At 60.0% G+C, this 26,462-nt stretch overlaps 9 non-coding genes across 9 annotated transcripts; all 9 read left to right on the top strand.

The window, feature by feature from the left end:
- The first annotated feature begins 1,266 nt into the window (after positions 1-1,266).
- Positions 1,267-1,385, top strand: LOC122112284. Its single transcript, XR_006148177.1, has one exon. It is a non-coding gene; the product is annotated as a 5S ribosomal RNA (ribosomal RNA).
- A 2,674-nt stretch (positions 1,386-4,059) lies between these two features.
- Positions 4,060-4,178, top strand: LOC122112283. The gene has a single exon (XR_006148176.1). It is a non-coding gene; the product is annotated as a 5S ribosomal RNA (ribosomal RNA).
- Positions 4,179-6,852: 2,674 nt separating this feature from the next.
- On the top strand, positions 6,853-6,971 carry LOC122112282. Its single transcript, XR_006148175.1, has one exon. It is a non-coding gene; the product is annotated as a 5S ribosomal RNA (ribosomal RNA).
- Positions 6,972-9,653: 2,682 nt separating this feature from the next.
- On the top strand, positions 9,654-9,772 carry LOC122112281. The gene has a single exon (XR_006148174.1). It is a non-coding gene; the product is annotated as a 5S ribosomal RNA (ribosomal RNA).
- Positions 9,773-12,446: 2,674 nt separating this feature from the next.
- Positions 12,447-12,565, top strand: LOC122112280. Its single transcript, XR_006148173.1, has one exon. It is a non-coding gene; the product is annotated as a 5S ribosomal RNA (ribosomal RNA).
- A 2,671-nt stretch (positions 12,566-15,236) lies between these two features.
- Positions 15,237-15,355, top strand: LOC122112278. The gene has a single exon (XR_006148172.1). It is a non-coding gene; the product is annotated as a 5S ribosomal RNA (ribosomal RNA).
- A 2,681-nt stretch (positions 15,356-18,036) lies between these two features.
- On the top strand, positions 18,037-18,155 carry LOC122112277. Its single transcript, XR_006148171.1, has one exon. It is a non-coding gene; the product is annotated as a 5S ribosomal RNA (ribosomal RNA).
- Positions 18,156-20,855: 2,700 nt separating this feature from the next.
- LOC122112276 lies at positions 20,856-20,974 on the top strand. The gene has a single exon (XR_006148170.1). It is a non-coding gene; the product is annotated as a 5S ribosomal RNA (ribosomal RNA).
- Positions 20,975-23,667: 2,693 nt separating this feature from the next.
- On the top strand, positions 23,668-23,786 carry LOC122112275. Its single transcript, XR_006148169.1, has one exon. It is a non-coding gene; the product is annotated as a 5S ribosomal RNA (ribosomal RNA).
- The last annotated feature ends 2,676 nt before the right edge of the window (positions 23,787-26,462 follow it).

The raw sequence follows: 26,462 nt of genomic DNA, 5'->3' as shown, positions 1-26,462 counted from the left end.
TGGAATTAAGTTCGGTGCAGGCACACACAGACACACACACAGAGAGAGTGAGAGAGAGAGAGAGAGAGAGAGAGAGAGAAAGACAGAGAGAGAGATGGGAGAGAGAGAGAGAGAGAAAGACAGAGCAATTGGTTTAGGGAGAGAATCACCCCTCCCTTTGCGCAAACACAGAGTCACAGTGGTTTCAGGAGGCTGGCAAGGCTGGATTGGATGGACAGAAAGAGGACAAGGCACCAGCCTCACGCCCGTGCTTTCCCACACTGGGGACCTCCCATTCCATGTACCGTCCAAGGGAGTCCTGTCCTCCCTGGTTTTCCTTGCTGGATTGGGGCCCTGGTGGCATCTAGAGACCTGCTGTGCAGGTCTTGATCAGAGGTTGGGCTGAAGGGTCCAATTAGGTGTTAGGGCGGGGGTTCCGTTGGGCTTCAGCTTTTGGCTGTGAATTGGGGTCAGCATTGGCCTTAGGCTTGGGTTAGGTGAGGTTTAGGGAAGAGGTGGGGGACAGGGGTCAGGTGCGATTTCAGTATGGAAGATGGGGTTAGGGTGAGACTTGGGATAGGTTTGAGCTTAGGTGTAGACCTACGCCATGGGGTTGAGGGTTTGGGTGAGGGTTACTGGTGGGGTGAGGAATGGGCCTGTCCTGAGGACAGTTGTGGACCAGGTTTCTGGGTTAGGTGGTTCTGCACCGGCACTAGAGAGGTGACTTCCAGGATGCTCTGCAAAGCCCAGGCCTCTGCTGAGTGCATGGCCGGTGAGGGCAAAGCGAGGTGAGGGAGGGAGGGAGGCAAGCGCAGTGAGATGCAAAGCATCGGGAAGCAGCCAAATGCACAGCCATGCACCGAGAGATGGAAGCGGTCCCTCAGTAGCCTGGCGGCCGGAGAAGACAGGTGGGGAGCCTTGCAAGTGCACTTGCCTTAAGCGCTTGAATGTGCAAGGCTGACGCAGGCAGGCTGTGGGGTAGGAGGGCAGGGCAGTGAGTCGCTGGGAAATCGGCCCGGTCTCCTTCTGGGCATTAGTGCGTGTGTGGGGAAGGTTGGGTGGAAGGGGGGAGAGAGCGCTTGGCGGCGAGAGCAGCAGGCTCGGCTTGCTGGCAGAGGCTGCGGTCCGTGCGTTGGTGCGAGCGTGCTCCGATGCAGTTGTGCGAGCAGGCAGGCGCAGCAGGTGTGTGTGAGGCGAGAGCCGCAGGCAGAGGCTGGCGAGAGCGTGGAGAGCGGAGGCTGCAGAGGCGGCGAGCAGCATTTGGGGCTGCGCGCAGCGGCAGCAGGCGTCTACGGCCATACCACCCTGAACGCGCCCGATCTCGTCTGATCTCGGAAGCTAAGCAGGGTCGGGCCTGGTTAGTACTTGGATGGGAGACCGCCTGGGAATACCGGGTGCTGTAGGCTTTTGCCTCCACCCGGCCCGGGGGCCCGCCCCGGCCTTCCACCTCTCCACGCCCACCCCAGGCCTACTGCCTCCTCCGCCCCCCTCCGCCGCCGCCCTCCACCCCCCCCCCCCCCGCCCTCTTCTTTCATCCAAGCCAGCCCACCTTAGTCTGCTTCTTCACAACCCCAGCCCGCACCGCTCAGCCTGCCTTCTGCACACTTTCCCCACACATGCTCACACACCCTCCTGGCACGCTGACTCCCTCACAGTCACAATCACAATCACCTGCTCCACACACACTCAAACCCTAGCTCCACTGTGCTCACAGCCCTGCCTAGGGAGCCCCTGCCCACCCCACACACTCTGACCACACCGCAGGCCCGTGCCACACCCCGCACTTCCGCACGGTGGCGCACTCACACCCACCCCACTGCTCTTGCCAGGCTCACTGGTTTCTCGCTTCTGGCTGCAAGCACATCTAGCCTGTGGCCAGCAGCTCCCCGGCCGGACCCGTACCCACCCATCACTCAGCCACTCCACCCGCCCCTCTACTGCCTGGCATGACTTCCTGTGGGTACCTGAGGGGCTTCTTTGTGGCTTTGCCCAACCTTCTCTATGTGGGATGCCTACTCCTTGAATAGATGAATTGCTATCACTGAAATGAGGCTTGGCTCAAGTGTTCCAAGAAAGCCTTTCCTGCCTGCCTGCCTGCCTGCCGGCCTGCTTGCCTGTGGACTTTCCTAGCAGCTTGAAGACCCTGAGCTTCAATGCCAGGACAGACTAGCCAAGAGAAGGAGGGACACAGAGAAGCATAGAGCACACTCCAGCCATTTGCTTGACTAGAAAGCTGAGGCTCCTGGTATGCCTGCCATCTTGTTGAGCCCATGCACAAGCCCCCAGGAGGAGTCTCTGCTGTCAGCACATCCAGCAGGCAGGCTAGACGGAGAGATTCCAGAGCCTCGCTGGGTGCCTACATGCGTGCAGTGGGGAGGAAGGAGGGCTGGGACACAGTGTCTCCCCCTGGGAAGCACATACTGCAAAGTGGGATCCCACTTTGCAGGGTGAGAGGTGCGGGCTGCTGTTGTGAAGAAGAACCCCCAGTGATTTGGGATCCTTGGGGGAAGGAGCCCAATGACCCTGCAGTTACACACCGCCTTGCCAACACACACCCTAGGAAGCACAAGGGAGATGGGTTGGAAGCTGTTGGAGTTGCCACCTTGAGAAGACACGAGGTGAAGAAGAAGCCTGGCAGTCAGAAGAAGCAGTTGGCCACCAGGGCTGGAATGCTCAGTCCCCGCAACGAAGTACGGTGGGAGGGTTGGCATGGGAGCTGGGCTGTGCTCAGAAGGACAGAGGCCCAGGGGGCCTTGTGCAGCCACCTCCAATGTATGCAAGCCATCCCCACCCTGTGGGATCTAGTGAAGCCTGGAATTAAGTTCGGTGCAGGCACACACACACACACACACAGAGAGAGAGAGAGAGAGAGAGAGAGAGAGAGAGAGAGAGAAAGACAGAGAGAGAGATGGGAGAGAGAGAGAGAGAGAAAGACAGAGCAATTGGTTTAGGGAGAGAATCACCCCTCCCTTCGCGCAAACACAGAGTCACAGTGGTTTCAGGAGGCTGGCAAGGCTGGATTGGATGGACAGAAAGAGGACAAGGCACCAGCCTCACGCCCGTGCTTTCCCACACTGGGGACCTCCCATTCCATGTACCGTCCAAGGGAGTCCTGTCCTCCCTGGTTTTCCTTGCTGGGTTGGGGCCCTGGTGGCATCTAGAGACCTGCTGTGCAGGTCTTGATCAGAGGTTGGGCTGAAGGGTCCAATTAGGTGTTAGGGCGGGGGTTCCGTTGGGCTTCAGCTTTTGGCTGTGAATTGGGGTCAGCATTGGCCTTAGGCTTGGGTTAGGTGAGGTTTAGGGAAGAGGTGGGGGACAGGGGTCAGGTGCGATTTCAGTATGGAAGATGGGGTTAGGGTGAGACTTGGGATAGGTTTGAGCTTAGGTGTAGACCTACGCCATGGGGTTGAGGGTTTGGGTGAGGGTTACTGGTGGGGTGAGGAATGGGCCTGTCCTGAGGACAGTTGTGGACCAGGTTTCTGGGTTAGGTGGTTCTGCACCGGCACTAGAGAGGTGACTTCCAGGATGCTCTGCAAAGCCCAGGCCTCTGCTGAGTGCATGGCCGGTGAGGGCAAAGCGAGGTGAGGGAGGGAGGGAGGCAAGCGCAGTGAGATGCAAAGCATCGGGAAGCAGCCAAATGCACAGCCATGCACCGAGAGATGGAAGCGGTCCCTCAGTAGCCTGGCGGCCGGAGAAGACAGGTGGGGAGCCTTGCAAGTGCACTTGCCTTAAGCGCTTGAATGTGCAAGGCTGACGCAGGCAGGCTGTGGGGTAGGAGGGCAGGGCAGTGAGTCGCTGGGAAATCGGCCCGGTCTCCTTCTGGGCATTAGTGCGTGTGTGGGGAAGGTTGGGTGGAAGGGGGGAGAGAGCGCTTGGCGGCGAGAGCAGCAGGCTCGGCTTGCTGGCAGAGGCTGCGGTCCGTGCGTTGGTGCGAGCGTGCTCCGATGCAGTTGTGCGAGCAGGCAGGCGCAGCAGGTGTGTGTGAGGCGAGAGCCGCAGGCAGAGGCTGGCGAGAGCGTGGAGAGCGGAGGCTGCAGAGGCGGCGAGCAGCATTTGGGGCTGCGCGCAGCGGCAGCAGGCGTCTACGGCCATACCACCCTGAACGCGCCCGATCTCGTCTGATCTCGGAAGCTAAGCAGGGTCGGGCCTGGTTAGTACTTGGATGGGAGACCGCCTGGGAATACCGGGTGCTGTAGGCTTTTGCCTCCACCCGGCCCGGGGGCCCGCCCCGGCCTTCCACCTCTCCACGCCCACCCCAGGCCTACTGCCTCCTCCGCCCCCCTCCGCCGCCGCCCTCCACCCCCCCCCCCCCCGCCCTCTTCTTTCATCCAAGCCAGCCCACCTTAGTCTGCTTCTTCACAACCCCAGCCCGCACCGCTCAGCCTGCCTTCTGCACACTTTCCCCACACATGCTCACACACCCTCCTGGCACGCTGACTCCCTCACAGTCACAATCACAATCACCTGCTCCACACACACTCAAACCCTAGCTCCACTGTGCTCACAGCCCTGCCTAGGGAGCCCCTGCCCACCCCACACACTCTGACCACACCGCAGGCCCGTGCCACACCCCGCACTTCCGCACGGTGGCGCACTCACACCCACCCCACTGCTCTTGCCAGGCTCACTGGTTTCTCGCTTCTGGCTGCAAGCACATCTAGCCTGTGGCCAGCAGCTCCCCGGCCGGACCCGTACCCACCCATCACTCAGCCACTCCACCCGCCCCTCTACTGCCTGGCATGACTTCCTGTGGGTACCTGAGGGGCTTCTTTGTGGCTTTGCCCAACCTTCTCTATGTGGGATGCCTACTCCTTGAATAGATGAATTGCTATCACTGAAATGAGGCTTGGCTCAAGTGTTCCAAGAAAGCCTTTCCTGCCTGCCTGCCTGCCTGCCGGCCTGCTTGCCTGTGGACTTTCCTAGCAGCTTGAAGACCCTGAGCTTCAATGCCAGGACAGACTAGCCAAGAGAAGGAGGGACACAGAGAAGCATAGAGCACACTCCAGCCATTTGCTTGACTAGAAAGCTGAGGCTCCTGGTATGCCTGCCATCTTGTTGAGCCCATGCACAAGCCCCCAGGAGGAGTCTCTGCTGTCAGCACATCCAGCAGGCAGGCTAGACGGAGAGATTCCAGAGCCTCGCTGGGTGCCTACATGCGTGCAGTGGGGAGGAAGGAGGGCTGGGACACAGTGTCTCCCCCTGGGAAGCACATACTGCAAAGTGGGATCCCACTTTGCAGGGTGAGAGGTGCGGGCTGCTGTTGTGAAGAAGAACCCCCAGTGATTTGGGATCCTTGGGGGAAGGAGCCCAATGACCCTGCAGTTACACACCGCCTTGCCAACACACACCCTAGGAAGCACAAGGGAGATGGGTTGGAAGCTGTTGGAGTTGCCACCTTGAGAAGACACGAGGTGAAGAAGAAGCCTGGCAGTCAGAAGAAGCAGTTGGCCACCAGGGCTGGAATGCTCAGTCCCCGCAACGAAGTACGGTGGGAGGGTTGGCATGGGAGCTGGGCTGTGCTCAGAAGGACAGAGGCCCAGGGGGCCTTGTGCAGCCACCTCCAATGTATGCAAGCCATCCCCACCCTGTGGGATCTAGTGAAGCCTGGAATTAAGTTCGGTGCAGGCACACACACACACACACACAGAGAGTGAGAGAGAGAGAGAGAGAGAGACAGAGAGAGAGAGACAGAGACAGAGAGAGAGATGGGAGAGAGAGAGAGAAAGACAGAGCAATTGGTTTAGGGAGAGAATCACCCCTCCCTTCGCGCAAACACAGAGTCACAGTGGTTTCAGGAGGCTGGCAAGGCTGGATTGGATGGACAGAAAGAGGACAAGGCACCAGCCTCACGCCCGTGCTTTCCCACACTGGGGACCTCCCATTCCATGTACCGTCCAAGGGAGTCCTGTCCTCCCTGGTTTTCCTTGCTGGGTTGGGGCCCTGGTGGCATCTAGAGACCTGCTGTGCAGGTCTTGATCAGAGGTTGGGCTGAAGGGTCCAATTAGGTGTTAGGGCGGGGGTTCCGTTGGGCTTCAGCTTTTGGCTGTGAATTGGGGTCAGCATTGGCCTTAGGCTTGGGTTAGGTGAGGTTTAGGGAAGAGGTGGGGGACAGGGGTCAGGTGCGATTTCAGTATGGAAGATGGGGTTAGGGTGAGACTTGGGATAGGTTTGAGCTTAGGTGTAGACCTACGCCATGGGGTTGAGGGTTTGGGTGAGGGTTACTGGTGGGGTGAGGAATGGGCCTGTCCTGAGGACAGTTGTGGACCAGGTTTCTGGGTTAGGTGGTTCTGCACCGGCACTAGAGAGGTGACTTCCAGGATGCTCTGCAAAGCCCAGGCCTCTGCTGAGTGCATGGCCGGTGAGGGCAAAGCGAGGTGAGGGAGAGAGGGAGGCAAGCGCAGTGAGATGCAAAGCATCGGGAAGCAGCCAAATGCACAGCCATGCACCGAGAGATGGAAGCGGTCCCTCAGTAGCCTGGCGGCCGGAGAAGACAGGTGGGGAGCCTTGCAAGTGCACTTGCCTTAAGCGCTTGAATGTGCAAGGCTGACGCAGGCAGGCTGTGGGGTAGGAGGGCAGGGCAGTGAGTCGCTGGGAAATCGGCCCGGTCTCCTTCTGGGCATTAGTGCGTGTGTGGGGAAGGTTGGGTGGAAGGGGGGAGAGAGCGCTTGGCGGCGAGAGCAGCAGGCTCGGCTTGCTGGCAGAGGCTGCGGTCCGTGCGTTGGTGCGAGCGTGCTCCGATGCAGTTGTGCGAGCAGGCAGGCGCAGCAGGTGTGTGTGAGGCGAGAGCCGCAGGCAGAGGCTGGCGAGAGCGTGGAGAGCGGAGGCTGCAGAGGCGGCGAGCAGCATTTGGGGCTGCGCGCAGCGGCAGCAGGCGTCTACGGCCATACCACCCTGAACGCGCCCGATCTCGTCTGATCTCGGAAGCTAAGCAGGGTCGGGCCTGGTTAGTACTTGGATGGGAGACCGCCTGGGAATACCGGGTGCTGTAGGCTTTTGCCTCCACCCGGCCCGGGGGCCCGCCCCGGCCTTCCACCTCTCCACGCCCACCCCAGGCCTACTGCCTCCTCCGCCCCCCTCCGCCGCCGCCCTCCACCCCCCCCCCCCCCCCGCCCTCTTCTTTCATCCAAGCCAGCCCACCTTAGTCTGCTTCTTCACAACCCCAGCCCGCACCGCTCAGCCTGCCTTCTGCACACTTTCCCCACACATGCTCACACACCCTCCTGGCACGCTGACTCCCTCACAGTCACAATCACAATCACCTGCTCCACACACACTCAAACCCTAGCTCCACTGTGCTCACAGCCCTGCCTAGGGAGCCCCTGCCCACCCCACACACTCTGACCACACCGCAGGCCCGTGCCACACCCCGCACTTCCGCACGGTGGCGCACTCACACCCACCCCACTGCTCTTGCCAGGCTCACTGGTTTCTCGCTTCTGGCTGCAAGCACATCTAGCCTGTGGCCAGCAGCTCCCCGGCCGGACCCGTACCCACCCATCACTCAGCCACTCCACCCGCCCCTCTACTGCCTGGCATGACTTCCTGTGGGTACCTGAGGGGCTTCTTTGTGGCTTTGCCCAACCTTCTCTATGTGGGATGCCTACTCCTTGAATAGATGAATTGCTATCACTGAAATGAGGCTTGGCTCAAGTGTTCCAAGAAAGCCTTTCCTGCCTGCCTGCCTGCCTGCCGGCCTGCTTGCCTGTGGACTTTCCTAGCAGCTTGAAGACCCTGAGCTTCAATGCCAGGACAGACTAGCCAAGAGAAGGAGGGACACAGAGAAGCATAGAGCACACTCCAGCCATTTGCTTGACTAGAAAGCTGAGGCTCCTGGTATGCCTGCCATCTTGTTGAGCCCATGCACAAGCCCCCAGGAGGAGTCTCTGCTGTCAGCACATCCAGCAGGCAGGCTAGACGGAGAGATTCCAGAGCCTCGCTGGGTGCCTACATGCGTGCAGTGGGGAGGAAGGAGGGCTGGGACACAGTGTCTCCCCCTGGGAAGCACATACTGCAAAGTGGGATCCCACTTTGCAGGGTGAGAGGTGCGGGCTGCTGTTGTGAAGAAGAACCCCCAGTGATTTGGGATCCTTGGGGGAAGGAGCCCAATGACCCTGCAGTTACACACCGCCTTGCCAACACACACCCTAGGAAGCACAAGGGAGATGGGTTGGAAGCTGTTGGAGTTGCCACCTTGAGAAGACACGAGGTGAAGAAGAAGCCTGGCAGTCAGAAGAAGCAGTTGGCCACCAGGGCTGGAATGCTCAGTCCCCGCAACGAAGTACGGTGGGAGGGTTGGCATGGGAGCTGGGCTGTGCTCAGAAGGACAGAGGCCCAGGGGGCCTTGTGCAGCCACCTCCAATGTATGCAAGCCATCCCCACCCTGTGGGATCTAGTGAAGCCTGGAATTAAGTTCGGTGCAGGCACACACACACACACAGAGAGAGAGAGAGAGAGAGAGAGAGAGAGAGAGAGAGAGAGAGAGAGAGAAAGACAGAGAGAGAGATGGGAGAGAGAGAGAGAGAGAAAGACAGAGCAATTGGTTTAGGGAGAGAATCACCCCTCCCTTCGCGCAAACACAGAGTCACAGTGGTTTCAGGAGGCTGGCAAGGCTGGATTGGATGGACAGAAAGAGGACAAGGCACCAGCCTCACGCCCGTGCTTTCCCACACTGGGGACCTCCCATTCCATGTACCGTCCAAGGGAGTCCTGTCCTCCCTGGTTTTCCTTGCTGGGTTGGGGCCCTGGTGGCATCTAGAGACCTGCTGTGCAGGTCTTGATCAGAGGTTGGGCTGAAGGGTCCAATTAGGTGTTAGGGCGGGGGTTCCGTTGGGCTTCAGCTTTTGGCTGTGAATTGGGGTCAGCATTGGCCTTAGGCTTGGGTTAGGTGAGGTTTAGGGAAGAGGTGGGGGACAGGGGTCAGGTGCGATTTCAGTATGGAAGATGGGGTTAGGGTGAGACTTGGGATAGGTTTGAGCTTAGGTGTAGACCTACGCCATGGGGTTGAGGGTTTGGGTGAGGGTTACTGGTGGGGTGAGGAATGGGCCTGTCCTGAGGACAGTTGTGGACCAGGTTTCTGGGTTAGGTGGTTCTGCACCGGCACTAGAGAGGTGACTTCCAGGATGCTCTGCAAAGCCCAGGCCTCTGCTGAGTGCATGGCCGGTGAGGGCAAAGCGAGGTGAGGGAGGGAGGGAGGCAAGCGCAGTGAGATGCAAAGCATCGGGAAGCAGCCAAATGCACAGCCATGCACCGAGAGATGGAAGCGGTCCCTCAGTAGCCTGGCGGCCGGAGAAGACAGGTGGGGAGCCTTGCAAGTGCACTTGCCTTAAGCGCTTGAATGTGCAAGGCTGACGCAGGCAGGCTGTGGGGTAGGAGGGCAGGGCAGTGAGTCGCTGGGAAATCGGCCCGGTCTCCTTCTGGGCATTAGTGCGTGTGTGGGGAAGGTTGGGTGGAAGGGGGGAGAGAGCGCTTGGCGGCGAGAGCAGCAGGCTCGGCTTGCTGGCAGAGGCTGCGGTCCGTGCGTTGGTGCGAGCGTGCTCCGATGCAGTTGTGCGAGCAGGCAGGCGCAGCAGGTGTGTGTGAGGCGAGAGCCGCAGGCAGAGGCTGGCGAGAGCGTGGAGAGCGGAGGCTGCAGAGGCGGCGAGCAGCATTTGGGGCTGCGCGCAGCGGCAGCAGGCGTCTACGGCCATACCACCCTGAACGCGCCCGATCTCGTCTGATCTCGGAAGCTAAGCAGGGTCGGGCCTGGTTAGTACTTGGATGGGAGACCGCCTGGGAATACCGGGTGCTGTAGGCTTTTGCCTCCACCCGGCCCGGGGGCCCGCCCCGGCCTTCCACCTCTCCACGCCCACCCCAGGCCTACTGCCTCCTCCGCCCCCCTCCGCCGCCGCCCTCCACCCCCCCCCCCCCCGCCCTCTTCTTTCATCCAAGCCAGCCCACCTTAGTCTGCTTCTTCACAACCCCAGCCCGCACCGCTCAGCCTGCCTTCTGCACACTTTCCCCACACATGCTCACACACCCTCCTGGCACGCTGACTCCCTCACAGTCACAATCACAATCACCTGCTCCACACACACTCAAACCCTAGCTCCACTGTGCTCACAGCCCTGCCTAGGGAGCCCCTGCCCACCCCACACACTCTGACCACACCGCAGGCCCGTGCCACACCCCGCACTTCCGCACGGTGGCGCACTCACACCCACCCCACTGCTCTTGCCAGGCTCACTGGTTTCTCGCTTCTGGCTGCAAGCACATCTAGCCTGTGGCCAGCAGCTCCCCGGCCGGACCCGTACCCACCCATCACTCAGCCACTCCACCCGCCCCTCTACTGCCTGGCATGACTTCCTGTGGGTACCTGAGGGGCTTCTTTGTGGCTTTGCCCAACCTTCTCTATGTGGGATGCCTACTCCTTGAATAGATGAATTGCTATCACTGAAATGAGGCTTGGCTCAAGTGTTCCAAGAAAGCCTTTCCTGCCTGCCTGCCTGCCTGCCGGCCTGCTTGCCTGTGGACTTTCCTAGCAGCTTGAAGACCCTGAGCTTCAATGCCAGGACAGACTAGCCAAGAGAAGGAGGGACACAGAGAAGCATAGAGCACACTCCAGCCATTTGCTTGACTAGAAAGCTGAGGCTCCTGGTATGCCTGCCATCTTGTTGAGCCCATGCACAAGCCCCCAGGAGGAGTCTCTGCTGTCAGCACATCCAGCAGGCAGGCTAGACGGAGAGATTCCAGAGCCTCGCTGGGTGCCTACATGCGTGCAGTGGGGAGGAAGGAGGGCTGGGACACAGTGTCTCCCCCTGGGAAGCACATACTGCAAAGTGGGATCCCACTTTGCAGGGTGAGAGGTGCGGGCTGCTGTTGTGAAGAAGAACCCCCAGTGATTTGGGATCCTTGGGGGAAGGAGCCCAATGACCCTGCAGTTACACACCGCCTTGCCAACACACACCCTAGGAAGCACAAGGGAGATGGGTTGGAAGCTGTTGGAGTTGCCACCTTGAGAAGACACGAGGTGAAGAAGAAGCCTGGCAGTCAGAAGAAGCAGTTGGCCACCAGGGCTGGAATGCTCAGTCCCCGCAACGAAGTACGGTGGGAGGGTTGGCATGGGAGCTGGGCTGTGCTCAGAAGGACAGAGGCCCAGGGGGCCTTGTGCAGCCACCTCCAATGTATGCAAGCCATCCCCACCCTGTGGGATCTAGTGAAGCCTGGAATTAAGTTCGGTGCAGGCACACACACACACACACACAGAGAGTGAGAGAGAGAGAGAGAGAGAGACAGAGAGAGAGAGACAGAGACAGAGAGAGAGATGGGAGAGAGAGAGAGAAAGACAGAGCAATTGGTTTAGGGAGAGAATCACCCCTCCCTTCGCGCAAACACAGAGTCACAGTGGTTTCAGGAGGCTGGCAAGGCTGGATTGGATGGACAGAAAGAGGACAAGGCACCAGCCTCACGCCCGTGCTTTCCCACACTGGGGACCTCCCATTCCATGTACCGTCCAAGGGAGTCCTGTCCTCCCTGGTTTTCCTTGCTGGGTTGGGGCCCTGGTGGCATCTAGAGACCTGCTGTGCAGGTCTTGATCAGAGGTTGGGCTGAAGGGTCCAATTAGGTGTTAGGGCGGGGGTTCCGTTGGGCTTCAGCTTTTGGCTGTGAATTGGGGTCAGCATTGGCCTTAGGCTTGGGTTAGGTGAGGTTTAGGGAAGAGGTGGGGGACAGGGGTCAGGTGCGATTTCAGTATGGAAGATGGGGTTAGGGTGAGACTTGGGATAGGTTTGAGCTTAGGTGTAGACCTACGCCATGGGGTTGAGGGTTTGGGTGAGGGTTACTGGTGGGGTGAGGAATGGGCCTGTCCTGAGGACAGTTGTGGACCAGGTTTCTGGGTTAGGTGGTTCTGCACCGGCACTAGAGAGGTGACTTCCAGGATGCTCTGCAAAGCCCAGGCCTCTGCTGAGTGCATGGCCGGTGAGGGCAAAGCGAGGTGAGGGAGGGAGGGAGGCAAGCGCAGTGAGATGCAAAGCATCGGGAAGCAGCCAAATGCACAGCCATGCACCGAGAGATGGAAGCGGTCCCTCAGTAGCCTGGCGGCCGGAGAAGACAGGTGGGGAGCCTTGCAAGTGCACTTGCCTTAAGCGCTTGAATGTGCAAGGCTGACGCAGGCAGGCTGTGGGGTAGGAGGGCAGGGCAGTGAGTCGCTGGGAAATCGGCCCGGTCTCCTTCTGGGCATTAGTGCGTGTGTGGGGAAGGTTGGGTGGAAGGGGGGAGAGAGCGCTTGGCGGCGAGAGCAGCAGGCTCGGCTTGCTGGCAGAGGCTGCGGTCCGTGCGTTGGTGCGAGCGTGCTCCGATGCAGTTGTGCGAGCAGGCAGGCGCAGCAGGTGTGTGTGAGGCGAGAGCCGCAGGCAGAGGCTGGCGAGAGCGTGGAGAGCGGAGGCTGCAGAGGCGGCGAGCAGCATTTGGGGCTGCGCGCAGCGGCAGCAGGCGTCTACGGCCATACCACCCTGAACGCGCCCGATCTCGTCTGATCTCGGAAGCTAAGCAGGGTCGGGCCTGGTTAGTACTTGGATGGGAGACCGCCTGGGAATACCGGGTGCTGTAGGCTTTTGCCTCCACCCGGCCCGGGGGCCCGCCCCGGCCTTCCACCTCTCCACGCCCACCCCAGGCCTACTGCCTCCTCCGCCCCCCTCCGCCGCCGCCCTCCACCCCCCCCCCCGCCCTCTTCTTTCATCCAAGCCAGCCCACCTTAGTCTGCTTCTTCACAACCCCAGCCCGCACCGCTCAGCCTGCCTTCTGCACACTTTCCCCACACATGCTCACACACCCTCCTGGCACGCTGACTCCCTCACAGTCACAATCACAATCACCTGCTCCACACACACTCAAACCCTAGCTCCACTGTGCTCACAGCCCTGCCTAGGGAGCCCCTGCCCACCCCACACACTCTGACCACACCGCAGGCCCGTGCCACACCCCGCACTTCCGCACGGTGGCGCACTCACACCCACCCCACTGCTCTTGCCAGGCTCACTGGTTTCTCGCTTCTGGCTGCAAGCACATCTAGCCTGTGGCCAGCAGCTCCCCGGCCGGACCCGTACCCACCCATCACTCAGCCACTCCACCCGCCCCTCTACTGCCTGGCATGACTTCCTGTGGGTACCTGAGGGGCTTCTTTGTGGCTTTGCCCAACCTTCTCTATGTGGGATGCCTACTCCTTGAATAGATGAATTGCTATCACTGAAATGAGGCTTGGCTCAAGTGTTCCAAGAAAGCCTTTCCTGCCTGCCTGCCTGCCTGCCGGCCTGCTTGCCTGTGGACTTTCCTAGCAGCTTGAAGACCCTGAGCTTCAATGCCAGGACAGACTAGCCAAGAGAAGGAGGGACACAGAGAAGCATAGAGCACACTCCAGCCATTTGCTTGACTAGAAAGCTGAGGCTCCTGGTATGCCTGCCATCTTGTTGAGCCCATGCACAAGCCCCCAGGAGGAGTCTCTGCTGTCAGCACATCCAGCAGGCAGGCTAGACGGAGAGATTCCAGAGCCTCGCTGGGTGCCTACATGCGTGCAGTGGGGAGGAAGGAGGGCTGGGACACAGTGTCTCCCCCTGGGAAGCACATACTGCAAAGTGGGATCCCACTTTGCAGGGTGAGAGGTGCGGGCTGCTGTTGTGAAGAAGAACCCCCAGTGATTTGGGATCCTTGGGGGAAGGAGCCCAATGACCCTGCAGTTACACACCGCCTTGCCAACACACACCCTAGGAAGCACAAGGGAGATGGGTTGGAAGCTGTTGGAGTTGCCACCTTGAGAAGACACGAGGTGAAGAAGAAGCCTGGCAGTCAGAAGAAGCAGTTGGCCACCAGGGCTGGAATGCTCAGTCCCCGCAACGAAGTACGGTGGGAGGGTTGGCATGGGAGCTGGGCTGTGCTCAGAAGGACAGAGGCCCAGGGGGCCTTGTGCAGCCACCTCCAATGTATGCAAGCCATCCCCACCCTGTGGGATCTAGTGAAGCCTGGAATTAAGTTCGGTGCAGGCACACACACACACACACACAGAGAGTGAGAGAGAGAGAGAGAGAGAGACAGAGAGAGAGAGACAGAGACAGAGAGAGAGATGGGAGAGAGAGAGAGAAAGACAGAGCAATTGGTTTAGGGAGAGAATCACCCCTCCCTTCGCGCAAACACAGAGTCACAGTGGTTTCAGGAGGCTGGCAAGGCTGGATTGGATGGACAGAAAGAGGACAAGGCACCAGCCTCACGCCCGTGCTTTCCCACACTGGGGACCTCCCATTCCATGTACCGTCCAAGGGAGTCCTGTCCTCCCTGGTTTTCCTTGCTGGGTTGGGGCCCTGGTGGCATCTAGAGACCTGCTGTGCAGGTCTTGATCAGAGGTTGGGCTGAAGGGTCCAATTAGGTGTTAGGGCGGGGGTTCCGTTGGGCTTCAGCTTTTGGCTGTGAATTGGGGTCAGCATTGGCCTTAGGCTTGGGTTAGGTGAGGTTTAGGGAAGAGGTGGGGGACAGGGGTCAGGTGCGATTTCAGTATGGAAGATGGGGTTAGGGTGAGACTTGGGATAGGTTTGAGCTTAGGTGTAGACCTACGCCATGGGGTTGAGGGTTTGGGTGAGGGTTACTGGTGGGGTGAGGAATGGGCCTGTCCTGAGGACAGTTGTGGACCAGGTTTCTGGGTTAGGTGGTTCTGCACCGGCACTAGAGAGGTGACTTCCAGGATGCTCTGCAAAGCCCAGGCCTCTGCTGAGTGCATGGCCGGTGAGGGCAAAGCGAGGTGAGGGAGGGAGGGAGGCAAGCGCAGTGAGATGCAAAGCATCGGGAAGCAGCCAAATGCACAGCCATGCACCGAGAGATGGAAGCGGTCCCTCAGTAGCCTGGCGGCCGGAGAAGACAGGTGGGGAGCCTTGCAAGTGCACTTGCCTTAAGCGCTTGAATGTGCAAGGCTGACGCAGGCAGGCTGTGGGGTAGGAGGGCAGGGCAGTGAGTCGCTGGGAAATCGGCCCGGTCTCCTTCTGGGCATTAGTGCGTGTGTGGGGAAGGTTGGGTGGAAGGGGGGAGAGAGCGCTTGGCGGCGAGAGCAGCAGGCTCGGCTTGCTGGCAGAGGCTGCGGTCCGTGCGTTGGTGCGAGCGTGCTCCGATGCAGTTGTGCGAGCAGGCAGGCGCAGCAGGTGTGTGTGAGGCGAGAGCCGCAGGCAGAGGCTGGCGAGAGCGTGGAGAGCGGAGGCTGCAGAGGCGGCGAGCAGCATTTGGGGCTGCGCGCAGCGGCAGCAGGCGTCTACGGCCATACCACCCTGAACGCGCCCGATCTCGTCTGATCTCGGAAGCTAAGCAGGGTCGGGCCTGGTTAGTACTTGGATGGGAGACCGCCTGGGAATACCGGGTGCTGTAGGCTTTTGCCTCCACCCGGCCCGGGGGCCCGCCCCGGCCTTCCACCTCTCCACGCCCACCCCAGGCCTACTGCCTCCTCCGCCCCCCTCCGCCGCCGCCCTCCACCCCCCCCCCCCCCCGCCCTCTTCTTTCATCCAAGCCAGCCCACCTTAGTCTGCTTCTTCACAACCCCAGCCCGCACCGCTCAGCCTGCCTTCTGCACACTTTCCCCACACATGCTCACACACCCTCCTGGCACGCTGACTCCCTCACAGTCACAATCACAATCACCTGCTCCACACACACTCAAACCCTAGCTCCACTGTGCTCACAGCCCTGCCTAGGGAGCCCCTGCCCACCCCACACACTCTGACCACACCGCAGGCCCGTGCCACACCCCGCACTTCCGCACGGTGGCGCACTCACACCCACCCCACTGCTCTTGCCAGGCTCACTGGTTTCTCGCTTCTGGCTGCAAGCACATCTAGCCTGTGGCCAGCAGCTCCCCGGCCGGACCCGTACCCACCCATCACTCAGCCACTCCACCCGCCCCTCTACTGCCTGGCATGACTTCCTGTGGGTACCTGAGGGGCTTCTTTGTGGCTTTGCCCAACCTTCTCTATGTGGGATGCCTACTCCTTGAATAGATGAATTGCTATCACTGAAATGAGGCTTGGCTCAAGTGTTCCAAGAAAGCCTTTCCTGCCTGCCTGCCTGCCTGCCGGCCTGCTTGCCTGTGGACTTTCCTAGCAGCTTGAAGACCCTGAGCTTCAATGCCAGGACAGACTAGCCAAGAGAAGGAGGGACACAGAGAAGCATAGAGCACACTCCAGCCATTTGCTTGACTAGAAAGCTGAGGCTCCTGGTATGCCTGCCATCTTGTTGAGCCCATGCACAAGCCCCCAGGAGGAGTCTCTGCTGTCAGCACATCCAGCAGGCAGACTAGATGGAGAGATTCCAGAGCCTCGCTGGGTGCCTACATGCGTGCAGTGGGGAGGAAGGAGGGCTGGGACACAGTGTCTCCCCCTGGGAAGCACATACTGCAAAGTGGGATCCCACTTTGCAGGGTGAGAGGTGCGGGCTGCTGTTGTGAAGAAGAACCCCCAGTGATTTGGGATCCTTGGGGGAAGGAGCCCAATGACCCTGCAGTTACACACCGCCTTGCCAACACACACCCTAGGAAGCACAAGGGAGATGGGTTGGAAGCTGTTGGAGTTGCCACCTTGAGAAGACACGAGGTGAAGAAGAAGCCTGGCAGTCAGAAGAAGCAGTTGGCCACCAGGGCTGGAATGCTCAGTCCCCGCAACGAAGTACGGTGGGAGGGTTGGCATGGGAGCTGGGCTGTGCTCAGAAGGACAGAGGCCCAGGGGGCCTTGTGCAGCCACCTCCAATGTATGCAAGCCATCCCCACCCTGTGGGATCTAGTGAAGCCTGGAATTAAGTTCGGTGCAGGCACACACAGACACACACACAGAGAGAGTGAGAGAGAGAGAGAGAGAGAGAGAGAGAGAGAGAGAGAAAGACAGAGAGAGAGATGGGAGAGAGAGAGAGAGAGAAAGACAGAGCAATTGGTTTAGGGAGAGAATCACCCCTCCCTTCGCGCAAACACAGAGTCACAGTGGTTTCAGGAGGCTGGCAAGGCTGGATTGGATGGACAGAAAGAGGACAAGGCACCAGCCTCACGCCCGTGCTTTCCCACACTGGGGACCTCCCATTCCATGTACCGTCCAAGGGAGTCCTGTCCTCCCTGGTTTTCCTTGCTGGGTTGGGGCCCTGGTGGCATCTAGAGACCTGCTGTGCAGGTCTTGATCAGAGGTTGGGCTGAAGGGTCCAATTAGGTGTTAGGGCGGGGGTTCCGTTGGGCTTCAGCTTTTGGCTGTGAATTGGGGTCAGCATTGGCCTTAGGCTTGGGTTAGGTGAGGTTTAGGGAAGAGGTGGGGGACAGGGGTCAGGTGCGATTTCAGTATGGAAGATGGGGTTAGGGTGAGACTTGGGATAGGTTTGAGCTTAGGTGTAGACCTACGCCATGGGGTTGAGGGTTTGGGTGAGGGTTACTGGTGGGGTGAGGAATGGGCCTGTCCTGAGGACAGTTGTGGACCAGGTTTCTGGGTTAGGTGGTTCTGCACCGGCACTAGAGAGGTGACTTCCAGGATGCTCTGCAAAGCCCAGGCCTCTGCTGAGTGCATGGCCGGTGAGGGCAAAGCGAGGTGAGGGAGGGAGGGAGGCAAGCGCAGTGAGATGCAAAGCATCGGGAAGCAGCCAAATGCACAGCCATGCACCGAGAGATGGAAGCGGTCCCTCAGTAGCCTGGCGGCCGGAGAAGACAGGTGGGGAGCCTTGCAAGTGCACTTGCCTTAAGCGCTTGAATGTGCAAGGCTGACGCAGGCAGGCTGTGGGGTAGGAGGGCAGGGCAGTGAGTCGCTGGGAAATCGGCCCGGTCTCCTTCTGGGCATTAGTGCGTGTGTGGGGAAGGTTGGGTGGAAGGGGGGAGAGAGCGCTTGGCGGCGAGAGCAGCAGGCTCGGCTTGCTGGCAGAGGCTGCGGTCCGTGCGTTGGTGCGAGCGTGCTCCGATGCAGTTGTGCGAGCAGGCAGGCGCAGCAGGTGTGTGTGAGGCGAGAGCCGCAGGCAGAGGCTGGCGAGAGCGTGGAGAGCGGAGGCTGCAGAGGCGGCGAGCAGCATTTGGGGCTGCGCGCAGCGGCAGCAGGCGTCTACGGCCATACCACCCTGAACGCGCCCGATCTCGTCTGATCTCGGAAGCTAAGCAGGGTCGGGCCTGGTTAGTACTTGGATGGGAGACCGCCTGGGAATACCGGGTGCTGTAGGCTTTTGCCTCCACCCGGCCCGGGGGCCGCCCCGGCCTTCCACCTCTCCACGCCCACCCCAGGCCTACTGCCTCCTCCGCCCCCCTCCGCCGCCGCCCTCCACCCCCCCCCCCCCCCCCCGCCCTCTTCTTTCATCCAAGCCAGCCCACCTTAGTCTGCTTCTTCACAACCCCAGCCCGCACCGCTCAGCCTGCCTTCTGCACACTTTCCCCACACATGCTCACACACCCTCCTGGCACGCTGACTCCCTCACAGTCACAATCACAATCACCTGCTCCACACACACTCAAACCCTAGCTCCACTGTGCTCACAGCCCTGCCTAGGGAGCCCCTGCCCACCCCACACACTCTGACCACACCGCAGGCCCGTGCCACACCCCGCACTTCCGCACGGTGGCGCACTCACACCCACCCCACTGCTCTTGCCAGGCTCACTGGTTTCTCGCTTCTGGCTGCAAGCACATCTAGCCTGTGGCCAGCAGCTCCCCGGCCGGACCCGTACCCACCCATCACTCAGCCACTCCACCCGCCCCTCTACTGCCTGGCATGACTTCCTGTGGGTACCTGAGGGGCTTCTTTGTGGCTTTGCCCAACCTTCTCTATGTGGGATGCCTACTCCTTGAATAGATGAATTGCTATCACTGAAATGAGGCTTGGCTCAAGTGTTCCAAGAAAGCCTTTCCTGCCTGCCTGCCTGCCTGCCGGCCTGCTTGCCTGTGGACTTTCCTAGCAGCTTGAAGACCCTGAGCTTCAATGCCAGGACAGACTAGCCAAGAGAAGGAGGGACACAGAGAAGCATAGAGCACACTCCAGCCATTTGCTTGACTAGAAAGCTGAGGCTCCTGGTATGCCTGCCATCTTGTTGAGCCCATGCACAAGCCCCCAGGAGGAGTCTCTGCTGTCAGCACATCCAGCAGGCAGACTAGACGGAGAGATTCCAGAGCCTCGCTGGGTGCCTACATGCGTGCAGTGGGGAGGAAGGAGGGCTGGGACACAGTGTCTCCCCCTGGGAAGCACATACTGCAAAGTGGGATCCCACTTTGCAGGGTGAGAGGTGCGGGCTGCTGTTGTGAAGAAGAACCCCCAGTGATTTGGGATCCTTGGGGGAAGGAGCCCAATGACCCTGCAGTTACACACCGCCTTGCCAACACACACCCTAGGAAGCACAAGGGAGATGGGTTGGAAGCTGTTGGAGTTGCCACCTTGAGAAGACACGAGGTGAAGAAGAAGCCTGGCAGTCAGAAGAAGCAGTTGGCCACCAGGGCTGGAATGCTCAGTCCCCGCAACGAAGTACGGTGGGAGGGTTGGCATGGGAGCTGGGCTGTGCTCAGAAGGACAGAGGCCCAGGGGGCCTTGTGCAGCCACCTCCAATGTATGCAAGCCATCCCCACCCTGTGGGATCTAGTGAAGCCTGGAATTAAGTTCGGTGCAGGCACACACACACACACACAGAGAGAGAGAGAGAGAGAGAGAGAGAGAGAGAGAGAGAGAGAGAGAGAGAGAGAGAGAGAGAGAAAGACAGAGAGAGAGATGGGAGAGAGAGAGAGAGAGAAAGACAGAGCAATTGGTTTAGGGAGAGAATCACCCCTCCCTTCGCGCAAACACAGAGTCACAGTGGTTTCAGGAGGCTGGCAAGGCTGGATTGGATGGACAGAAAGAGGACAAGGCACCAGCCTCACGCCCGTGCTTTCCCACACTGGGGACCTCCCATTCCATGTACCGTCCAAGGGAGTCCTGTCCTCCCTGGTTTTCCTTGCTGGGTTGGGGCCCTGGTGGCATCTAGAGACCTGCTGTGCAGGTCTTGATCAGAGGTTGGGCTGAAGGGTCCAATTAGGTGTTAGGGCGGGGGTTCCGTTGGGCTTCAGCTTTTGGCTGTGAATTGGGGTCAGCATTGGCCTTAGGCTTGGGTTAGGTGAGGTTTAGGGAAGAGGTGGGGGACAGGGGTCAGGTGCGATTTCAGTATGGAAGATGGGGTTAGGGTGAGACTTGGGATAGGTTTGAGCTTAGGTGTAGACCTACGCCATGGGGTTGAGGGTTTGGGTGAGGGTTACTGGTGGGGTGAGGAATGGGCCTGTCCTGAGGACAGTTGTGGACCAGGTTTCTGGGTTAGGTGGTTCTGCACCGGCACTAGAGAGGTGACTTCCAGGATGCTCTGCAAAGCCCAGGCCTCTGCTGAGTGCATGGCCGGTGAGGGCAAAGCGAGGTGAGGGAGGGAGGGAGGCAAGCGCAGTGAGATGCAAAGCATCGGGAAGCAGCCAAATGCACAGCCATGCACCGAGAGATGGAAGCGGTCCCTCAGTAGCCTGGCGGCCGGAGAAGACAGGTGGGGAGCCTTGCAAGTGCACTTGCCTTAAGCGCTTGAATGTGCAAGGCTGACGCAGGCAGGCTGTGGGGTAGGAGGGCAGGGCAGTGAGTCGCTGGGAAATCGGCCCGGTCTCCTTCTGGGCATTAGTGCGTGTGTGGGGAAGGTTGGGTGGAAGGGGGGGAGAGAGCGCTTGGCGGCGAGAGCAGCAGGCTCGGCTTGCTGGCAGAGGCTGCGGTCCGTGCGTTGGTGCGAGCGTGCTCCGATGCAGTTGTGCGAGCAGGCAGGCGCAGCAGGTGTGTGTGAGGCGAGAGCCGCAGGCAGAGGCTGGCGAGAGCGTGGAGAGCGGAGGCTGCAGAGGCGGCGAGCAGCATTTGGGGCTGCGCGCAGCGGCAGCAGGCGTCTACGGCCATACCACCCTGAACGCGCCCGATCTCGTCTGATCTCGGAAGCTAAGCAGGGTCGGGCCTGGTTAGTACTTGGATGGGAGACCGCCTGGGAATACCGGGTGCTGTAGGCTTTTGCCTCCACCCGGCCCGGGGGCCCGCCCCGGCCTTCCACCTCTCCACGCCCACCCCAGGCCTACTGCCTCCTCCGCCCCCCTCCGCCGCCGCCCTCCACCCCCCCCCCCCCCCCCGCCCTCTTCTTTCATCCAAGCCAGCCCACCTTAGTCTGCTTCTTCACAACCCCAGCCCGCACCGCTCAGCCTGCCTTCTGCACACTTTCCCCACACATGCTCACACACCCTCCTGGCACGCTGACTCCCTCACAGTCACAATCACAATCACCTGCTCCACACACACTCAAACCCTAGCTCCACTGTGCTCACAGCCCTGCCTAGGGAGCCCCTGCCCACCCCACACACTCTGACCACACCGCAGGCCCGTGCCACACCCCGCACTTCCGCACGGTGGCGCACTCACACCCACCCCACTGCTCTTGCCAGGCTCACTGGTTTCTCGCTTCTGGCTGCAAGCACATCTAGCCTGTGGCCAGCAGCTCCCCGGCCGGACCCGTACCCACCCATCACTCAGCCACTCCACCCGCCCCTCTACTGCCTGGCATGACTTCCTGTGGGTACCTGAGGGGCTTCTTTGTGGCTTTGCCCAACCTTCTCTATGTGGGATGCCTACTCCTTGAATAGATGAATTGCTATCACTGAAATGAGGCTTGGCTCAAGTGTTCCAAGAAAGCCTTTCCTGCCTGCCTGCCTGCCTGCCGGCCTGCTTGCCTGTGGACTTTCCTAGCAGCTTGAAGACCCTGAGCTTCAATGCCAGGACAGACTAGCCAAGAGAAGGAGGGACACAGAGAAGCATAGAGCACACTCCAGCCATTTGCTTGACTAGAAAGCTGAGGCTCCTGGTATGCCTGCCATCTTGTTGAGCCCATGCACAAGCCCCCAGGAGGAGTCTCTGCTGTCAGCACATCCAGCAGGCAGACTAGATGGAGAGATTCCAGAGCCTCGCTGGGTGCCTACATGCGTGCAGTGGGGAGGAAGGAGGGCTGGGACACAGTGTCTCCCCCTGGGAAGCACATACTGCAAAGTGGGATCCCACTTTGCAGGGTGAGAGGTGCGGGCTGCTGTTGTGAAGAAGAACCCCCAGTGATTTGGGATCCTTGGGGGAAGGAGCCCAATGACCCTGCAGTTACACACCGCCTTGCCAACACACACCCTAGGAAGCACAAGGGAGATGGGTTGGAAGCTGTTGGAGTTGCCACCTTGAGAAGACACGAGGTGAAGAAGAAGCCTGGCAGTCAGAAGAAGCAGTTGGCCACCAGGGCTGGAATGCTCAGTCCCCGCAACGAAGTACGGTGGGAGGGTTGGCATGGGAGCTGGGCTGTGCTCAGAAGGACAGAGGCCCAGGGGGCCTTGTGCAGCCACCTCCAATGTATGCAAGCCATCCCCACCCTGTGGGATCTAGTGAAGCCTGGAATTAAGTTCGGTGCAGGCACACACACACACACACACACAGAGAGAGAGAGAGAGAGAGAGAGAGAGATAGAGAGAGAGAGAGAGACAGAGAGAGAGACAGAGAGAGAGATGGGAGAGAGAGAGAGAGAGAAAGACAGAGCAATTGGTTTAGGGAGAGAATCACCCCTCCCTTCGCGCAAACACAGAGTCACAGTGGTTTCAGGAGGCTGGCAAGGCTGGATTGGATGGACAGAAAGAGGACAAGGCACCAGCCTCACGCCCGTGCTTTCCCACACTGGGGACCTCCCATTCCATGTACCGTCCAAGGGAGTCCTGTCCTCCCTGGTTTTCCTTGCTGGGTTGGGGCCCTGGTGGCATCTAGAGACCTGCTGTGCAGGTCTTGATCAGAGGTTGGGCTGAAGGGTCCAATTAGGTGTTAGGGCGGGGGTTCCGTTGGGCTTCAGCTTTTGGCTGTGAATTGGGGTCAGCATTGGCCTTAGGCTTGGGTTAGGTGAGGTTTAGGGAAGAGGTGGGGGACAGGGGTCAGGTGCGATTTCAGTATGGAAGATGGGGTTAGGGTGAGACTTGGGATAGGTTTGAGCTTAGGTGTAGACCTACGCCATGGGGTTGAGGGTTTGGGTGAGGGTTACTGGTGGGGTGAGGAATGGGCCTGTCCTGAGGACAGTTGTGGACCAGGTTTCTGGGTTAGGTGGTTCTGCACCGGCACTAGAGAGGTGACTTCCAGGATGCTCTGCAAAGCCCAGGCCTCTGCTGAGTGCATGGCCGGTGAGGGCAAAGCGAGGTGAGGGAGGGAGGGAGGCAAGCGCAGTGAGATGCAAAGCATCGGGAAGCAGCCAAATGCACAGCCATGCACCGAGAGATGGAAGCGGTCCCTCAGTAGCCTGGCGGCCGGAGAAGACAGGTGGGGAGCCTTGCAAGTGCACTTGCCTTAAGCGCTTGAATGTGCAAGGCTGACGCAGGCAGGCTGTGGGGTAGGAGGGCAGGGCAGTGAGTCGCTGGGAAATCGGCCCGGTCTCCTTCTGGGCATTAGTGCGTGTGTGGGGAAGGTTGGGTGGAAGGGGGGAGAGAGCGCTTGGCGGCGAGAGCAGCAGGCTCGGCTTGCTGGCAGAGGCTGCGGTCCGTGCGTTGGTGCGAGCGTGCTCCGATGCAGTTGTGCGAGCAGGCAGGCGCAGCAGGTGTGTGTGAGGCGAGAGCCGCAGGCAGAGGCTGGCGAGAGCGTGGAGAGCGGAGGCTGCAGAGGCGGCGAGCAGCATTTGGGGCTGCGCGCAGCGGCAGCAGGCGTCTACGGCCATACCACCCTGAACGCGCCCGATCTCGTCTGATCTCGGAAGCTAAGCAGGGTCGGGCCTGGTTAGTACTTGGATGGGAGACCGCCTGGGAATACCGGGTGCTGTAGGCTTTTGCCTCCACCCGGCCCGGGGGCCCGCCCCGGCCTTCCACCTCTCCACGCCCACCCCAGGCCTACTGCCTCCTCCGCCCCCCTCCGCCGCCGCCCTCCACCCCCCCCCCCCCCGCCCTCTTCTTTCATCCAAGCCAGCCCACCTTAGTCTGCTTCTTCACAACCCCAGCCCGCACCGCTCAGCCTGCCTTCTGCACACTTTCCCCACACATGCTCACACACCCTCCTGGCACGCTGACTCCCTCACAGTCACAATCACAATCACCTGCTCCACACACACTCAAACCCTAGCTCCACTGTGCTCACAGCCCTGCCTAGGGAGCCCCTGCCCACCCCACACACTCTGACCACACCGCAGGCCCGTGCCACACCCCGCACTTCCGCACGGTGGCGCACTCACACCCACCCCACTGCTCTTGCCAGGCTCACTGGTTTCTCGCTTCTGGCTGCAAGCACATCTAGCCTGTGGCCAGCAGCTCCCCGGCCGGACCCGTACCCACCCATCACTCAGCCACTCCACCCGCCCCTCTACTGCCTGGCATGACTTCCTGTGGGTACCTGAGGGGCTTCTTTGTGGCTTTGCCCAACCTTCTCTATGTGGGATGCCTACTCCTTGAATAGATGAATTGCTATCACTGAAATGAGGCTTGGCTCAAGTGTTCCAAGAAAGCCTTTCCTGCCTGCCTGCCTGCCTGCCGGCCTGCTTGCCTGTGGACTTTCCTAGCAGCTTGAAGACCCTGAGCTTCAATGCCAGGACAGACTAGCCAAGAGAAGGAGGGACACAGAGAAGCATAGAGCACACTCCAGCCATTTGCTTGACTAGAAAGCTGAGGCTCCTGGTATGCCTGCCATCTTGTTGAGCCCATGCACAAGCCCCCAGGAGGAGTCTCTGCTGTCAGCACATCCAGCAGGCAGACTAGATGGAGAGATTCCAGAGCCTCGCTGGGTGCCTACATGCGTGCAGTGGGGAGGAAGGAGGGCTGGGACACAGTGTCTCCCCCTGGGAAGCACATACTGCAAAGTGGGATCCCACTTTGCAGGGTGAGAGGTGCGGGCTGCTGTTGTGAAGAAGAACCCCCAGTGATTTGGGATCCTTGGGGGAAGGAGCCCAATGACCCTGCAGTTACACACCGCCTTGCCAACACACACCCTAGGAAGCACAAGGGAGATGGGTTGGAAGCTGTTGGAGTTGCCACCTTGAGAAGACACGAGGTGAAGAAGAAGCCTGGCAGTCAGAAGAAGCAGTTGGCCACCAGGGCTGGAATGCTCAGTCCCCGCAACGAAGTACGGTGGGAGGGTTGGCATGGGAGCTGGGCTGTGCTCAGAAGGACAGAGGCCCAGGGGGCCTTGTGCAGCCACCTCCAATGTATGCAAGCCATCCCCACCCTGTGGGATCTAGTGAAGCCTGGAATTAAGTTCGGTGCAGGCACACACACACACACACACACAGAGAGAGAGAGAGAGAGAGAGAGAGAGATAGAGAGAGAGAGAGAGACAGAGAGAGAGACAGAGAGAGAGATGGGAGAGAGAGAGAGAGAGAAAGACAGAGCAATTGGTTTAGGGAGAGAATCACCCCTCCCTTCGCGCAAACACAGAGTCACAGTGGTTTCAGGAGGCTGGCAAGGCTGGATTGGATGGACAGAAAGAGGACAAGGCACCAGCCTCACGCCCGTGCTTTCCCACACTGGGGACCTCCCATTCCATGTACCGTCCAAGGGAGTCCTGTCCTCCCTGGTTTTCCTTGCTGGGTTGGGGCCCTGGTGGCATCTAGAGACCTGCTGTGCAGGTCTTGATCAGAGGTTGGGCTGAAGGGTCCAATTAGGTGTTAGGGCGGGGGTTCCGTTGGGCTTCAGCTTTTGGCTGTGAATTGGGGTCAGCATTGGCCTTAGGCTTGGGTTAGGTGAGGTTTAGGGAAGAGGTGGGGGGACAGGGGTCAGGTGCGATTTCAGTATGGAAGATGGGGTTAGGGTGAGACTTGGGATAGGTTTGAGCTTAGGTGTAGACCTACGCCATGGGGTTGAGGGTTTGGGTGAGGGTTACTGGTGGGGTGAGGAATGGGCCTGTCCTGAGGACAGTTGTGGACCAGGTTTCTGGGTTAGGTGGTTCTGCACCGGCACTAGAGAGGTGACTTCCAGGATGCTCTGCAAAGCCCAGGCCTCTGCTGAGTGCATGGCCGGTGAGGGCAAAGCGAGGTGAGGGAGGGAGGGAGGCAAGCGCAGTGAGATGCAAAGCATCGGGAAGCAGCCAAATGCACAGCCATGCACCGAGAGATGGAAGCGGTCCCTCAGTAGCCTGGCGGCCGGAGAAGACAGGTGGGGAGCCTTGCAAGTGCACTTGCCTTAAGCGCTTGAATGTGCAAGGCTGACGCAGGCAGGCTGTGGGGTAGGAGGGCAGGGCAGTGAGTCGCTGGGAAATCGGCCCGGTCTCCTTCTGGGCATTAGTGCGTGTGTGGGGAAGGTTGGGTGGAAGGGGGGGAGAGAGCGCTTGGCGGCGAGAGCAGCAGGCTCGGCTTGCTGGCAGAGGCTGCGGTCCGTGCGTTGGTGCGAGCGTGCTCCGATGCAGTTGTGCGAGCAGGCAGGCGCAGCAGGTGTGTGTGAGGCGAGAGCCGCAGGCAGAGGCTGGCGAGAGCGTGGAGAGCGGAGGCTGCAGAGGCGGCGAGCAGCATTTGGGGCTGCG

The sequence above is a fragment of the Dipodomys spectabilis genome, unplaced genomic scaffold (assembly GCF_019054845.1).
Source record: "Dipodomys spectabilis isolate Male_0828 unplaced genomic scaffold, ASM1905484v1 ptg000092l, whole genome shotgun sequence".
In the NCBI taxonomy this organism is placed as follows: domain Eukaryota; kingdom Metazoa; phylum Chordata; class Mammalia; order Rodentia; family Heteromyidae; genus Dipodomys; species Dipodomys spectabilis.
This window is presented reverse-complemented; position numbering and strand designations above follow the sequence as displayed.